Source organism: Myotis myotis, unplaced genomic scaffold, assembly GCF_014108235.1.
Source record: "Myotis myotis isolate mMyoMyo1 unplaced genomic scaffold, mMyoMyo1.p scaffold_m19_p_13, whole genome shotgun sequence".
Lineage (NCBI taxonomy): Eukaryota > Metazoa > Chordata > Mammalia > Chiroptera > Vespertilionidae > Myotis > Myotis myotis.
Genome location: NW_023416317.1, coordinates 1,751,091 through 1,768,729, shown reverse-complemented (window position 1 = coordinate 1,768,729; position 17,639 = coordinate 1,751,091). Strand labels below are relative to the sequence as shown.

The window sequence follows — 17,639 nt, the reverse complement described above, 5'->3', positions numbered from 1 at the left end:
AAATGACAGCTGAAAAGATTGTGTGTCAATACCTAAGAGCCTCAGGCCTTGAGAACTGCTGGAGGCCTGGAGCTCAGTGGTACTAGGAAAGAACCCTGTCACATTTCAACTAGAAAGTTGGTCAAGTCTGCCATCAAAATAGTGTTATTTTCTCCTCAAAGTAAACCTTCCATATGAGATACCTGCTGGCGTATGTGTGCAGCGGAGAGGGACTTCAGGCCTCACACCAACAAGCTGTAGGCTTCTCTGGGCTTGCTTCCAATACCGCTCTGTCCCTCTGGCAGAATTCCGGCTAAAGCTTGTATTCCACACAGTTGCCATGGGGCGGGGAGGGTGTGAGAGGAGGAAATGTCACCGCTGTCCACTGCTATGACAGCAGCTTCCATTTTGCCAGGAGACTCTGACAGTTTGGAACGGCCAACGCGGCTCATTTCGGTGCCCAATTACCTCACCTGTGGCCAAGGAGCATCAGCTAGAATGTGACCTCAGCAACCCACGTGGTGGTGATGGTTGAAACAGTTGGAATAAATGATCCAGCCAGACACTGATCTCTCCTTTCACAAAGTCTAGCCCTATTACTGTCACAACAAATGACCACAGCACATAACTATCAATAATTTCTTTACATGTAAATGGATTAAACTTGCCTACCAAAAGACAGGGTGGCTGAACAGGAAGAAAAACAAAACCCATCTATATGCTGCCTACGAGAGACTCAATTTAGATGTAAGGACACACAGATACTGAAAGTGAAGGACGGAAAAGGTATCTCATGCAAATGGAAACCAAAAGAAAGCCAGAGTAGCTATATTTATATCAGACAAAATAAACTTTAAAACAAAGACTGTAGTAAAGGACAAAGAAAAGTGTTACATAATAATAAAAAGTGTCAATTACAAAAGGAGATATAATGTTTATGCACCCAACATAGGAGCACCTAAGTATATAAAGCAAATATTAACAGCCCTAAAGGGAGAAATAGACAGCATTAATAAACACTAGGGGACTTTAACACCCACCTTACAGCAAGGGATAGATCATCAGACAGAAAATCAATAAGGAAGCATCGACCTGAAATGACACGCTAGAGGATTCCATCCAACAGCAACAGAGGACACAATCTTCTCAAATGCACATGGGACATTTTCCAAAACAGATCATAATTTAGGCCACAGAACAAGTCTAAATAAATTTACAAGAATTGTAATCATATTTAGCATACTTTCAGACCACTACGGTATAAAACTTTTCTTTCTTTGCACAAAGAAAACTGGGTGCACCTGCTATGGGAGCTAGGGCCCAGAAACAATGCCTGAAGTAGTGGTGCACTAACATGTCCCACGGTCGCAGGCTGGTTGTGACCACCGCTTTATCGTTTTTCCCGGAGGGTCAGCTCTGCCAAGTAGAATATGCTTTTAGGCTACTAACCAGGATGCCGTACATGAGTACCAGTAATTGTCAGAGGGAAAGACAGTGCAGTACTGTCACACAGAAGATAGCTGACAAATCACTGGATTCCAGCACAGCGACTCCCTTATTCATAACTCCCCTATTCGGGAGCTAAAAACATTGGCCGTGATGGCAGGAATGACAGCTGACAGCAGACCCCAGGTACAGAGGGCGTGCTGTGAGGCATGGCTGTGAGACTCCTGTGGACATGCTGAGTAAAAGAACTGCTGCTATGTCCCAGGTCTACACACCGAGAGCTGGAATGAGGCCTCCGGGTGGCTGTCTGATGTTACTGGGGACAGATGCAGAATAAGGCCTCAGGTGTGCAGGTGTGACCCTGCAGGTCACTACTGTGGGTTTAAAGCCACTGCAGCAGGAGTTAAACAAACCGAGTCAATCAACTTTCTTGAGGAAAAAAAAGTGAAGAAGAAATTTGCTTGGGCATTTGAACAGACAGAGGAAATTGCAATTACATGCCTGTCTACCGTTCTATTAATTGATTTCAAACCTTCAGAAGTTGAAGTTGGAGAAGTAACTGTTGAAATTCCTAGATCCAGGATCCTTACAGAAGCAGAGATGACGCTCACCTTGCTGCTGCAGTGGAGACACTGAGCATTGCCGTTGGTTTACCAAATCCATGATGCACTTGCCTGTGTGCTTGGTAACAACAGACCCACATTACGGAGGCTCCTGGACTGAAAAAGGGGCCGCTCCCATTCCTCCTGGCCCAGAAATGGTTAGGACTCTATATAAATTAAAAAATGTGGGATTATTTTTGCAGGTGGAGGGATGGGGAGGGAAGAAAACTGGAAAAGTCACTAATATCTGAAGATTAAGCAACATGTTACTGAACAATTAATGGGTCAAAAAAGAAATCAAAAGAGCAATAAAAAGTATCTTGAGGCAAATAAAATGTAACACACAAATTTATGGATGCAGCGAAAGCAGTTCTAAGAGAAAAGATCATGGCAATAGATGCCTACCTAAGACACAAGAAAATCTTAAATAAATGACCTAACTTTAAACCTTACGGAACTAGAAAAAGAAGAACAAAGGAGCCTAAATGTAGTAGAAGGAAGGAAACAATAAAGATCAGAGCCGAACCCTAGCCAGTTTGCTCAGTGGATAGAGTGTCAGGCCACGGACTGAAGTGTCCGGTTTCGATTCAGGTCAAGGGCACATATCTCTGTTGCAGGTTCCATCCCAGCCCTGATTGGGGCATGTGCAAGAGGCAACCAATTGATATGTCTCTTTTTCTTCTTTTTTTTGAAAAATGAAAAATGTTTCTCTGTCTCTCCCCTTCCCTTCTACTTTTTCAAAAATCAATGGAAAAATATCCTCCAGTGAGGATTAACCAAAAAAAAAAAAAAAAAAAAAAATTAGAGCAGAAATAAATAAAAGGGATTAAAAAGACAATAAAAATATTAATGAAACTAAGAGCTGGTTCTTAGAAAAGATATACAAAATTGACAAATTTATAGTTAGACATACCAAGAAAAAAAGAAAACTCAAATAAAGAAAATAAGCAATGAGAAAGGAGATTTTACAACTGATACCATAGACACATAAAGGATCATAAGAGACTACTCTGGATCAATCACATGCTAACAAACTGGACAACTGAGAAGTGCATAAATTCCTGGAAACCTAGATTTCACCAAGACTGAGTCATGATGAAATAGAAAGCTCCACAGACCGATTACTTGTAAGGAGATTGAATCAGTAATCAAAAACCTCCCAACAAACAAAAGGGTAGGACCAGACAGATTTACTGGTGAATTCTATCATAGGAATGAAGAGCAATCCTTCTCAAATTCTTCCAGAAACAGAAGAGGAGGGCACTCTTTCCAACGTATTGGATGACACCAGTATTATCCTGATGCCTAACGCAGACGAGGATGCCACAAAAAACCAAAACTACAGGCCAATATCCCCGATGAACAAAGATGCAAAAATCCTCAACCAAGTATTAACAATCTGAATTCAACAGTACATTCAAAGGATCTGCATCACGACAAAGTGGGACTTATTCCAGGGATGCAAAGGTGGTGCAGTGGCTATACTCCGTCAATGTGCTGCACCATGTAAGCAATGAGGATAAAATCACGTGGTCATCATGAGACACGGAAAAGCACCTGACAAAGTCAACAGCCCTTTATATATATATTTTTTAAATATATTTTATTGATTTTTTACAGAGAGGAAGGGAGAGGGATAGAGAGTTAGAAACATCTATGAGAGAGAAACATCGATCAGCCGCCTCCTGCACATCTCCCACTGGGGATGTGCCCGCAACCCAGGTACATGCCCTTGACCGGAATCGAACCTGGGACCCCTCAGTCCGCAGGCCGACGCTCTATCCACTGAGCCAAACCGGTTTCGGCCCTTTATATTTTTTTAAGGGACTATCTGTCTTTATCTTCCTGTAGCCATTTACTTGTTTTCATTTAAGGCATTTGTCTGAGTGGGTCATTTTTCAACATCCTTTTATAATTGAAACAAACAACAACACATAAAACAAAACCTCTCAACAAAGTTGGTATAGAGGGAACAGACCTCAACATAATAAAGGCCACACATGACAAGGCCACAGCCAACACCAGACTCAACAGAGAAAAGCTGAAGGTTTTTCCTGTAAGACAAGGAACAAATCAAAGAGGCGCACTCTTACCACTTTTATTCAACACTAGAGGCCCAGTGCATGAAATTCATGGGGGGGGGGGTGTCGCTCAGCCCAGCCTGCACCCTCTCGCAATCCAGGACCGATAGCTCCTAACAGCTCACCTGCCTGCCTGCCTGCCTGATCACCCCTAACCACTCGCCTGCCTGACTGATCGCCCCTAACTGCCTCTGCCTCGGCCCCCACCATGGCAGCTTTGTCCAGAAGGATGTCCAGAATGACGTCTGGAAGGCTGTCTGGCTGTCTGGTCTAATTAGCAAATTATGCTTTTATTATTATAGTTAATATTGGAAGTCCCAGCGAGAACAATTAGACCAGAGAAAGAAATAAAAGCCATCCAAATTGGAAGGAAAGAAGTAAAACTGTTGCTATTTTCAAATTACATGATATTATATATAGAAAACCCTAAAGACTCCATCCAAAAACTGTTGGAACTAATAAAGAAATTCAGTAAAGTTGCAGGATACAAAATTTATACACAAATATCTGTTGCATTCGCATATACTGATAATGAACTATTAGGAAGAGAAACTAAGAAAACAATCCCAGCCCTGGCTTGAAGCTCAATTGGTTGGAGCATGTCCCATACACCAAAAGCTTTCCGGGTTGGTTCCCTGTCAGGGCACATGCCTAGGTGTGCGGTTCAATCTCTAGTTGGGGTGCGTACAGGAAGCAAATGATTGATCGATGTTTTTCTTTCTCTCCCTTCCTTTCTCTCTAAAAAATCAATAAAAACATATCCTCAGGTGAGGATTTAAAAAAGAAAGAAAATTAAAAAAAAATACCATTGACAGTTGCATCAAAAAGAATAAAATACCTAGGATTAAATTTTCCAGGAAGTAAAAGACCTGTATACTGAATATTAAAAGATATTGATGAAAGAACTGGAGACGCAAATAATAGGAAAATGTTCCACGTTCATGGATTGAAATAATATTGTTACCATGTCCATATCACCCAAAGCAATATACACATTCAGTGTAATGCTATCAAGAATCCAAGGGCATTTTTCAGAGAATTATAGAAAATTGGCATGGAACCATATAAGACTATGAATACCAAAGCTAAAGGCATCATACTCCCTTATTTCAAACTATATTACACATCTAATTATTATGGTAATTAAAACAATATGGTACTGGCATTAAAACAGATACCTAAATCAATGGTACCGAAAAGACAGCCCAGAAATAAATGCACTCATATGTATTTATTTTATGACAAAGGACCCAAGCATATACACTGGGAAAAGAACAGCCTCTTCCATAAATGGCAACCCACAGAAAGAGAGGATATAGTTGCAAATTATGTATCTGAGAAAGAACTACTATCTAAAATACATAAATAACTCACACATCTCAAGAACAAAACAAAAAAAAACAATTCAGTTAAAAACAGGCAGAAGATCTGAACAGACATTCTCCCAAGAAAATATACAGGTGGCCAAAAGCCACATAAAAAAGATGCTCTACATCATAAATCAACAGGGAAATGCAAATTAAAATCACAATATCACCTCACACCTGTTAGAATGGCTAATATATATATTTTTTAAAAAGCAAGAAATGACAAATGTTACTGAGGATGTGGAGAAAAAGGAACTTTTGTGCATAGTTGGTGGAGTGTAAACTGGTGCAGTCACTACAAAAAACAGCATGGAGTTTCCCAAAAAGTAAACAGTAGAACTACCATATGTATTTATCTGAAGAAAATGAAAAAACTCATTTGAAAAGATATATGCTGGATTATTTACAACAGCCAAGACATAGAAGCAACCAAGTGTCCATCAATGGATGAATGAGTAAAGAAATTGCAGTATACAAATAGATACAAAATATTATTCAGCCATCAAAAACTAAAATCTTGTCATTTGTGACAACACGAATGGAACTCAAGGGCATTATAGTAAACGAAATAAGTCAGGCTAAGAAAGGCAAATATTGCATGTTTCTCTTAAATGTGGAATCTAAAACAACAACAACAAAACCAAGCTCATAGATACAGAGAACACACTGATGGTTGCCACAGCAGGAGGTGAAGGACTTGGGAGAAGTGTTTGATTTTTTAAATTTAAATAAATCGAGATATTAAGAAAATAGAGGTAGAGGTAAAGGCAGAGTTTTTGAATCTTCCCAAATCCTCACATAAAAACAGAACTGCCTAAGGCTAAAATCGAAAACCCATGGACATATTTACAACAAAAGTGGTAACAGGCATTACCTCAAACAACAAAGTATGAACAAGTGTGGAAAAGCTAACGCTGAGTGCCCTGGCCAGCGTGGCTCAGTTGGTTGGAGCATCATCCCATACACTAAGGAGTGGCAGGTTCAATTCCCGGTCAGGGCACATGCCTGGATTGTGGGTGCGATCCCTGATCGGGGGGTTGGGCGTGTGCCCAATCTCAATTTCTCTCTCCCCGCCCCCCCCATCCCCCAATCTCTCTGTCATTAACAAAAAAAAATAGCCAACACTGACCACAAATCTTACAGAGCAGCAGCCTCTGTTGTAAAGACGCAGAGGGAAACCACAGGGCAACCGAAGGCGCTGAGAAAGAGACCCGCCCGAACTGGAACAAGCACTAAATGAAAAGTGAGAGGAGCCCATTTACAACAGCAGCGGAACCTGGGGGAGGCAATGCCTAGTCTAATAAGGAGTCAGTGTGAGAGCTTGTTTTTGAGCACGGAAAAAACTTACCTGTAGAACTAAGATTAGAACAGGATTAACAGGGAAAGTATACCACAAATGGCTATTTGCACTAAAAAGACAGACATAATAAGCCATTAAAAATAATAGAGATTAGGAATAGTATGTTCTTGGTAATCATAACTGGAGATTGTAGTATGAGCATTGTTATTCTGCAACTGTTGCACATATCAGATGGAACAATAAGCAAATTAGTAATTACACACTCTAAGTCTATCCTCCCTATACTCCTGAGAACCAGGATTCTCGAGCAGGGAACAATGGAGACAAATATCTATACTAATAGAAGGGTAATATGCTAATTAGACCGGATAGACCAGATGTCTTCCGGACATCATTTAGATGTCCTTCCTGACAAAGCTGGGCCCGGGCGAAGCCGCCTGGAGTCCCGGGTACCCGTGACCGGCCCTGGCAAAGACAGCCCGGGTCCCGGGTGCCTGCGGCCAGCCATAGGAAGGGAAGTTCGGGTCCCAGTTGCCTGAGACTGGCTGAAGGAAGGAAGCCTGGGTCCTGGGTGTGGGGGGCGAGACAGAGACGGCTAGGGGCAATCAGGCAGGCAGGCAGGCAAGTAGTTAGGGGCAAACAGGCAGGGAAGCTGTTAGGGGCAATCAGGCAGACAGGTGAGCAGTTAGCGGCGATCAGGCAGGCAGGGAAAGGTGTTAGGGGAGATCAGGCAGGCAGGCAGGCAAGGGCAGTTAGGGACAATCAGGCAGGCAGGCAGGCAGGCAAGCTGTTAGGAGCTAGCTGTCCCGGATTGAGAGAGAGATGTCTGACTGCCAGCAAACCAGCAGTCGGACATCCCCCGAGCGGTCCCAGATTGTGAGAGGATGCAGGCTCGGCTGAGGGACCACTTTTCCCCCACCATGCATGAATTTTGTGCACCAGGCTTCTAGTGTAATAGATAAGCTGACTAAAAGCCTCTACTCCTGAATATGAAGTGGAAATAGTATGAATTCATGAGACCTAGACACAATGACCAATTCAGCAACAATGAGCATTGTTAGCACTGAGATAATTGTTTGGAACACAAATTTCCACTAAAAGAAGCAAAATGGCCAATTTCAATTCTCAGGCAAGAAATATAAGGTGAGTCTGAAACATCTTGTCTCAGCAGTAAGCCAAGAAGCGACCAAGACCAGTGGGATCATCTCAGGAGGACAAGGAGTCAATGTAAAGAAGTTCCACGATCAGCCCTAACCAGTTTGGCTCAATGGACAGAGCATCAGCCTGCGGACTCAAGGGTTCCAGGTTCGATTCCGGTCAAGGGCATGTACCTTGGTTGCAGGCACATACTCAGTGGGGAGTGTGCAGCAGGCAGCTGATCGATGTTTCTCTCTCATGAATGTTTCTAACTCTCTATTCCTCTCCCTTCCTCTCTGTAAGAAATCAATAAAATATATTTAAAAAAAAAGAAGTTCCATGATCAGATGGATAATTTGATCTTCAATTAAAAATAAGAAATTCCATGGATTAAAACCAACTAACATTTAAATTCATGATTTGGAAATATATTAAAACTAGAGGCCCAGTGCACAAAATTCGTGCACAGGTGGGGTCCCTACACCTGGTCGGTGATAAGGGCCGATCAGGGCCAGGCCGATCAGGGCCAGGCCGGAGAGGAGGCAATGGTCCCCGGGCCAGGAACAGAAGGAACGTACGCCAGATGCCAATGCCACCATCGTCGGCACGCCCCACCACACAGCTCCCTGCCCCACCCCTCCTTCCCTCACTGCCGCACCACCACCACAGTGGCCAGGCAGGGGGCCGAATGGGGCCTGCTGGGTGGGGGGAGGGACAGGGAATGGGAGGTTGGCCGCCAGCCCAAAGGAGAGAGTCGGCCCTCTACCCCCCTGGGAAAGGGGCCACAACCACCACCACCCATCCGCAGTTCCCTGTCCCATCCCGGGGGCCTGCCAGCCGGGGGGAGGGATAGCAGGAGGTTGGCCGGTTGGGGAGGTTCACTGTGGGAGTGCACTGACCACCAGGGAGTAGCTCCTGCATTAAGCGTCTGCCCCCTGGTGGTCAGTGCGCGTCATAGCAACTGGTCGTTCTGGTGGCTTAGGCTTTTATATATATAGATGTACTGGTTGCTTTCAGAGGGTGACATAAAACCAATTCATTAGTTTTAAAAAATGTGGACAGTTGAAAAGAACCAGGCATTTGTCCTCTATTTCTTTTTCTTTGGTAATCCTCACCTGAGGATATTTTTCCACTGATTTGATTTTCAGAGAGAATGGAAGGGAGGGGGAGAGACACAGAGAGAGAAACATCAATGTGAGAGAGACACATCGATTGCTTGCCTCTGCACACACCTCATCCAGGGCCAGGGATCAAGCCTGCAACCAAGGTACATGCCCTTAACCTGAATCAAGCCAGGGACCCTTAAGTCCTCAGGCTGACCCTCTATCCACTGAGCCAAACTTTTTCCTTTTTCTAAAATAAATTTTTATGGATTTCAGAGAGGAAGGGAGAGAGAGAGAGAGAAACATCAATGATGAGCGAGAATCATTGATCTGTTGCCTCACTGAGGATCAAGCCTGCAACCCAGGCATGTGCCCTGACTGGGAATCAAACTGTGACCTCCTGGTTCATAGGTCAACACTCAACCACTGAGCCATGCCGGCCCGGCTATCCTTTATTTCTATATAAAGAGTTTCACCGAGTAACCAAAGAACAGATGACAATTACAAAAGTATTCCAGCTAATACAATAGAATTAGAATATCACCATTTTGCAACTCCCAGTGAATTACTGGATCTAGGCAGCGAGCATTAATGACTGTTAACACTACAAAAAGAAAGAATAAGGGAGTATGTCCCTCGTGAATGAAAGAACACACCATCACTTAGAGTCCTGCCAAGGGATCGAACGTGAGCCTCTGAGCCCAGCCGCCAAGGTGCAGGAATGGAGAAGACGTGAGAGGCAGGGGACGGGCTCTGGGAAGCAACCGCTCAGTGGCAGGCCCTCCAGAGGGGCAGCGCAAGAGAAGAAAGGAAGAGAGAGAAACTTATACATTAGGAAACTTAGAAGACATGTCAACTTCTACAAAATGGGCAGTACTAAATTACGGTGTCTATGGATGCACAAGTACGTAATAAAATAATCAAGTGAAATGATTACTATAAAAGTCCTGGTTACCTCTGGAAGGCACTGGAAGTGGGATATGGCACCTGAGGGGCTGGCAAAGTTTGGTTTCTTGACTTGAATGGTGGTTATGAATGCTTATCCCCCCAAATACATTACACAACTACATTTATTAGAATTTATCTCAAATGCACGAATATTGGCTATTTCTTGAAGCCATGACAAAGGGCATACACACTTTCCAGATGGGAGATGGATAATGTAAAACCTTTTTACAGCATTAAGTAGCAGGAGCCCAAGAAGTCCATGGATCTGATTTAAAAGTGCTATTCTGTGATACAAGAAACTTTCCTCTCAAGGGCAATGTAGCTGTGCTAGAAAAGTTTAATAAACTCTTCCTGGCTACGGATTGATAACTGATCATTTTAATCACTGTTAACATTTGTTAGACGAGAGAAGGCAAGGCTATGGCAACATAAAGTAGCAGAGTCCCTGACAAATGGAAACTCCAAACAAGGCACCGAAGTCCACGGAGGAGCAGGAACTGGGGACCCTTCGGCCAAACACCTCACCCCGTCCTACTGTCAAGCTCACCGGAAGTGCGAGGAGGAAGCTCCTCTGAAGAGACTTGAAAGAGGTGTATGAAATGGAACGATGAAAGCTTGGCCAGTGGAGTCATAACATGCTTTCAAGCAGAGCAAATGGCCTAGAGAAATGGGAGGCAAGACGTTGACAGGTCAAAATGGGATCTACAAAATGTTACACACAGAACGGAAGGCCTAAAAATAAATAATTTAAAGGTAAGAATAGAGAACCTCAAAGAACACATGTACAAAAAGGCAGGGGTGTCCACTAATATCCTTCCCTCATTGGCAGGTCAAGCATAATAGCTACTGAAGAGGACAATGATTAAGGTGGCATTTTGAATAAAGTAGAAAAAAGGGAGGGAGGAAAGAAACACCCTAACTACAAAATTCCCTCCCCACAGGGTCTTTAACCACCAGGGAGAATATCAATATTTTCTGTGAAATAATGTAATCAATGCTAAAGCATGCTGAGGAAAAATACAGGACTATGGGACTCGTGCTCCAGCGCCAACAAGAGGGCACCCAGGTGCCTCAGAGCCGGAGGGCGTGCCAATCAGAAGGGTCCACCAGGTCCTCATGTGACGTGCTACCCAAAGGACAGGCTCACTTACGTCCCAGGGGAAAGCCGCCTGCGTGAAACATGATGCCAGGTGGGGTCAGGGCAAGTGAGAAGAGAGACAACAGTCAACAGTGCCTCATTCCCCACTTTGCCGTGGGAGCTCTTCAGTCTCAGAAAGGCCAGCGTACCCTCTGTGTCTGGTGTGCCCCAAACACTCCGTACAGCTCTGCCCGTCTTCTTCTGTCGGGAAAGACTGGCCACTGAAATCTATTATGGTGTCAAAAGGCAGCTGACAGCATCAAATGTGTCCCGCTGAGCTGACGCCGCACATGGCTAAATGTACAACAACAGCAGTTATCATAAAACTGTGAGAACTACAAAATTAACCAGTGATTCCCAGTTCATTGACATAAATCATGGTAAAGATGTGGCTAACTTCCAAGCAGCTTTACCACTGTTCAATTTGTCAAAATCTATCAAGAGCATTGCAACCACAACCTGTCCTGTAGGTGCACCGTCATCCCCACACTGAGATCAGCCTGGGTGCAACCCCGTCAGACTGTCATCCAAAGGCCCCATGAGGGCTCTGCTCACTGCTTTCAACTCCTCTGGGTGTCAGCATCCCGCTCCTGCAGAACACCATTCTGACTCTCAATTCCTGAAGAGCATTTAAAAGTTGGCTCTAATTTTGTGAGATATGCCTGTCTGCTTTCAAATTAGTTCTTCATTATAGTGTTAAGGTTCCAATTGGGCTCAAATTAGCAAGATTGTCTGTTTACTTCATATTGGTAAACCAAGAATGCTGGCAGCAGTATGGTGCGAGAGTGGTGAGCTGACGGCTGTTGGGAAGCTCAGAAGGTAGGGAGGCCACAAGTTAAAAAGAAACAACAAAAACAGTAATTCCTTTCTCAGAGGAACTGAAGATACAGAACCTCCTGGCTTCCTCTACCAACAACCAACCCTATGACATATGCTCCCAGGTGACAGAGAAGGAAAATGTCTTTAACATGTACAATCTCTTCTGAAAAACCGTATCTCACTCATAGTGAAGTTAAAAGCATGGCGAACCGATTTCATTGCTCATTTATAAACACCAAATGTGGTTAAGGATAACAAAATGGCTAAAGAAATAAAGAAATCAAAGACAAATGACTTTTAAAAATGTATTCAGGGAGGAATTCTCTTTTTACATATGTGTGTGTTTGCCCGCCTCCCCCCCCCCCCCCACTTTCTCATTGACATATGTCTAGAACAAATTTAACATACTGCTGCAAAGGAAAAAAATTCAATGTTTGGCCATAATACTGCTAGCAAAACAATCAGCAAGCAGCATCACTGTCCACGTGGGAGCTGTGTGTGCACCGGTGCCGAGGCAGGGAGTTCCAGCTCCGGACTCGCCCTAATGCAACGAGTGTAGGAAGACACTTGATAGACACTAAGTAAATTTAGCATATACTACTTGTGCCCAAATTGGTTTATTTCACGTTTCTGTGTTTGGGCAGAAAAGCAATTTCTGTCTGACAGATGCACCTGGAGTTTGCCGCGTGGCCCACACACAGAATGGGCAGTAGAGCCATACATTTAGGAACAACGAGAAAATTCCATTTTATTCTAATTTTCTTTAAAAAAAAAAAAAAAAAAAAAAAAAAGGCGTATTTTCCCCATGGAACGTGTTTGCATTGGGTTAGTACATGTCTACAGAGCCAGTGAAGCATAGAGGTGGAACACTGACTTACCGCAGGTAAGGCAAAGCCCTTTGCCCTCAGTTGGACTCTGCTGGCTGCCACAATAATAAAATACATGAGCCACCACCCTTCACTCCTCTTTGCCTGCAAATATGTCCTAAACACCTCTATCAGTGCCAGAGCTGCCCCATTATAAAATTAAGCTTTTCCATTAGTTTGTAATTTTTAAATCCTAAAACTGAATGAAGTTCTGGAAGCAGGAACATAACAAGAGGGCTCTTTTTGGTCTCAAGAAAGTCTTCACCTACAAAACAGGGTCCCTGATGAGAGAAACAGACAATTCAACAACAATAGCTGGAGACTTCAATACTTCACTAACAATACTGCCTAGAACTAGGGAGAAGATCAATAAGAAAATAAAAGACACAAGCAACATCAGGACAGATAGACATCTACCAGACACCTGCAGATACCTACAGACATCTACCAGACACCTAGCAGACACCTACAGACATCTACCAGGCACCTGCAGATACCTAAAGACATCTACCAGGCACCTAAAGACACCTACAGACACCTGCAGACACCTACAGACATCTACCAGACACCTACCAGACACCTACAGATACCTACAGACATCTACCAGACACCTACAGACACCTACAGATACCTACAGACATCTACCAGATACCTAAAGACACCTACAGACATCTACCAGACACCTACAGACACCTACAGACACCTACAAACATCTACCAGACACCTAAAGACACCTACAGACATCTACCAGACACCTAAGACACCTACAGACATCTACCAGACATCTAGCAGACACCTACAGACCTATAGACACCTACAGGCACCTACAGACACCTACAGACATCTACCACACACCTACAGACATCTACCAGACATCTAGCAGACACCTACAGACCTATAGACACCTACAGACACCTAAAGACACCTACAGACATCTACCAGACACCTACCAGACACCTACAGATACCTACAGACATCTACCAGACACCTACAGACACCTACAGACATCTACCAGACATCTAGCAGACACCTACAGACCTATAGACACCTACAGACACCTAAAGACACCTACAGACATCTACCAGACACCTACCAGACACCTAAAGACACCTACAGACATCTACCAGACACCTACAGACACCTACAGACACCTACAAACATCTACCAGACACCTAAAGACACCTACAGACATCTACCAGACACCTAAGACACCTACAGACATCTACCAGACATCTAGCAGACACCTACAGACCTACAGACACCTACCAGACACCTACAGACACCTACAGACATCTACCAGACACCTAAGACACCTACAGACATCTACCAGACATCTAGCAGACACCTACAGACCTATAGACACCTACAGACACCTAAAGACACCTACAGACATCTACCAGACACCTACCAGACACCTAAAGACACCTACAGACATCTACCAGACACCTACAGACACCTACAGACACCTACAAACATCTACCAGACACCTAAAGACACCTACAGACATCTACCAGACACCTACAGACACCTACAGACATCTATCAGACATCTAGCAGACACCTACAGACCTATAGACACCTACAGGCACCTACAGACACCTACAGACATCTACCACACACCTACAGACATCTACCAGACATCTAGCAGATACCTACAGACCTATAGACACCTACAGACACCTAAAGACACCTACAGACATCTACCAGACACCTACCAGACACCTACACATACCTACAGACATCTACCAGACACCTACAGACACCTACAAACATCTACCAGACACCTAAAGACACCTACAGACATCTACCAGACACCTAAGACACCTACAGACATCTACCAGACATCTAGCAGACACCTACAGACCTATAGACACCTACAGGCACCTACAGACACCTACAGACATCTGCCACACACCTACAGACATCTACCAGACATCTAGCAGACACCTACAGACCTACAGACACCTACAGACACCTACAGACATCTGCCACACACCTACAGACATCTACCAGACATCTAGCAGACACCTACAGACCTACAGACACCTACAGATACCTACAGACATCTACCAGATACCTAAAGACACCTACAGACATCTACCAGACACCTAAGACACCTACAGACATCTACCAGACATCTAGCAGACACCTACAGACCTATAGACACCTACAGGCACCTACAGACACCTACAGACATCTACCACACACCTACAGACATCTACCAGACATCTAGCAGACACCTACAGACCTATAGACACCTACAGACACCTAAAGACACCTACAGACATCTACCAGACACCTACCAGACACCTACAGATACCTACAGACATCTACCAGACACCTACAGACACCTACAGACACCTACAAACATCTACCAGACACCTAAAGACACCTACAGACATCTACCAGACACCTAAGACACCTACAGACATCTACCAGACATCTAGCAGACACCTACAGACCTACAGACACCTACAGACACCTACAGACATCTGCCACACACCTACAGACATCTACCAGACATCTAGCAGACACCTACAGACCTACAGACACCTACAGATACCTACAGACATCTACCAGATACCTAAAGACACCTACAGACATCTACCAGACACCTAAGACACCTACAGACATCTACCAGACATCTAGCAGACACCTACAGACCTATAGACACCTACAGGCACCTACAGACACCTACAGACATCTACCACACACCTACAGACATCTACCAGACATCTAGCAGACACCTACAGACCTATAGACACCTACAGACACCTAAAGACACCTACAGACATCTACCAGACACCTACCAGACACCTACAGATACCTACAGACATCTACCAGACACCTACAGACACCTACAGACACCTACAAACATCTACCAGACACCTAAAGACACCTACAGACATCTACCAGACACCTAAGACACCTACAGACATCTATCAGACATCTAGCAGACACCTACAGACCTATAGACACCTACAGGCACCTACAGACACCTACAGACATCTGCCACACACCTACAGACATCTACCAGACATCTAGCAGACACCTACAGACCTACAGACACCTACAGACACCTACAGACATCTGCCACACACCTACAGACATCTACCAGACATCTAGCAGACACCTACAGACCTATAGACACCTACAGACACCTAAAGACACCTACAGACATCTACCAGACACCTACCAGACACCTACACATACCTACAGACATCTACCAGACACCTACAGACACCTACAAACATCTACCAGACACCTAAAGACACCTACAGACATCTACCAGACACCTAAGACACCTACAGACATCTAGCAGACACATACAAACCTACAGGCACCTACAGACATCTAGCAGACACATACAAACCTACAGGCACCTACAGACATCTAGCAGACACATACAAACCTACAGGCACCTACAGACATCTAGCAGACACATACAAACCTACAGGCACCTACAGACACTCAGCAGACATCTATAGAAAAGTCCACCCAACAACAACATGATATACTCTTCTCTAGCACACATGGATACTCTCAAGATAGACTATAAGCTGGGCCATAAAACAAACCTCAATAATTAAAAATTACTGAAGCAATACAAAATATAGGATCTAATTAAAATGAATTAGAATTAAAAATAAATAACACAAAGAATTTGAGAAATTAACAAACATGGAAATTAAATCACACATTCCTAAATAATAGGTCAAAAAGACACAATAAAACAAAAATACTTTGAGATTAATGAAAAACAAAGACATAGCATACCAAAGCTTAAGAGAGTCTAGGTAAAGCAGTGTTGAGAGGAAAACTTGTAGCTATAAACATCTTTATTAAAACAGAAGAAAAATTTCAAATAATTTGAGTGAATCAACCAGTTAACAGATCTACCAACATATCCTAGAGCTTGATTCTCCAGTCATAAGACCAAGCAAATTTATGGCTTTGAAAGATAGGTTTTTTGAATTTGAGTCTAGTAGTTTTTCTGCTACACAAATAACTTGGCTTATATTTACAATAGAGGCCCGGTGCATGAAAATCTGTGCACTCGGGGGGGTCCCTCAGCCCGGCCTTCACCCTCTTGCAGTCCGGGACCCCTTGGGGGATGTCCACCTGCCAGCTTAAGCTGGCAGTCAGACATCCCTCTGGCAGCCCAGGAGCCCTCAGGAGATGTCTGACTGCAGGTTAGGCCTGCTCCCCTGCGGCTGCCTCTGCAGAAGGCAGATACCTACCAGACACCTACCAGACAGCCAGGACCAAGACCAGGGCTGTGCTGCCGCCTCTCCTGCCACCTCTGTGGAAGAGGAGGTGCTGGGACTGCCATGGCTGGCCTGGCGACATAGGCTCACTGGCCCCGCCCCCCACCCACTGATCATTCCGGCAGGTCGTTCCCAAAAGTGGTTCCACCATCTGGTCTAATTAGCATATTAGCTCTTTATTATATAGGATGCTGTAAGCCAGTAATTGTTTGCCTTCCCATTGCCATTCTCCTTTTCAGATGCACAGTGCATCTCCATGCACTCATCAGGCATTACAAATTCATTATGAAAACCATCAAAGTCTCACCATCTCTCTTCTCAAGAAACCATTTACTGAAGAGACTCCCAGGGAGGTCTCTGACTCCCTGAGGTCAGGGCGGGGGCATGTGAGGGGGGCAGGAGGGACACAGTAAGGAAGGGCATTGAGAAGCAAGGGAAAATGTTAGTCCCTAAATAAGCTGGGCTATAGCAGACCATGAGACAGTGGGACAGAGACCATCCTCGTGCTGGGCAAGGGGTCTAAGAAGGCAGAGCTGTGGATAAACTGGATTTCAACAGCAAACAGACCTTGATTCAAGCGTAAAAT

The 17,639-nt window shown here is 44.2% G+C and overlaps 1 protein-coding gene and 1 pseudogene across 16 annotated transcripts in view; one reads left to right on the top strand and one right to left on the bottom strand.

Moving 5' to 3' along the window:
• The window catches only part of FOXP1 (forkhead box P1), a 569,896-nt gene that overhangs the window by 325,528 nt on the left and 226,729 nt on the right, over nucleotides 1-17,639 (bottom strand). For 2 of the 16 annotated variants that reach the window (XM_036331558.1, XM_036331573.1), the window contains exon 4: nucleotides 10,511-10,622. The exons of the other annotated variants lie outside the window; for them this stretch is intronic. The gene's annotated coding sequence lies outside the window, so the exon portion shown is untranslated. The remainder of the gene's footprint in view (nucleotides 1-10,510; nucleotides 10,623-17,639) is intronic. 16 annotated transcript variants of the gene reach the window in all.
• Nucleotides 1,334-2,061, top strand: LOC118668569 (annotated as a pseudogene).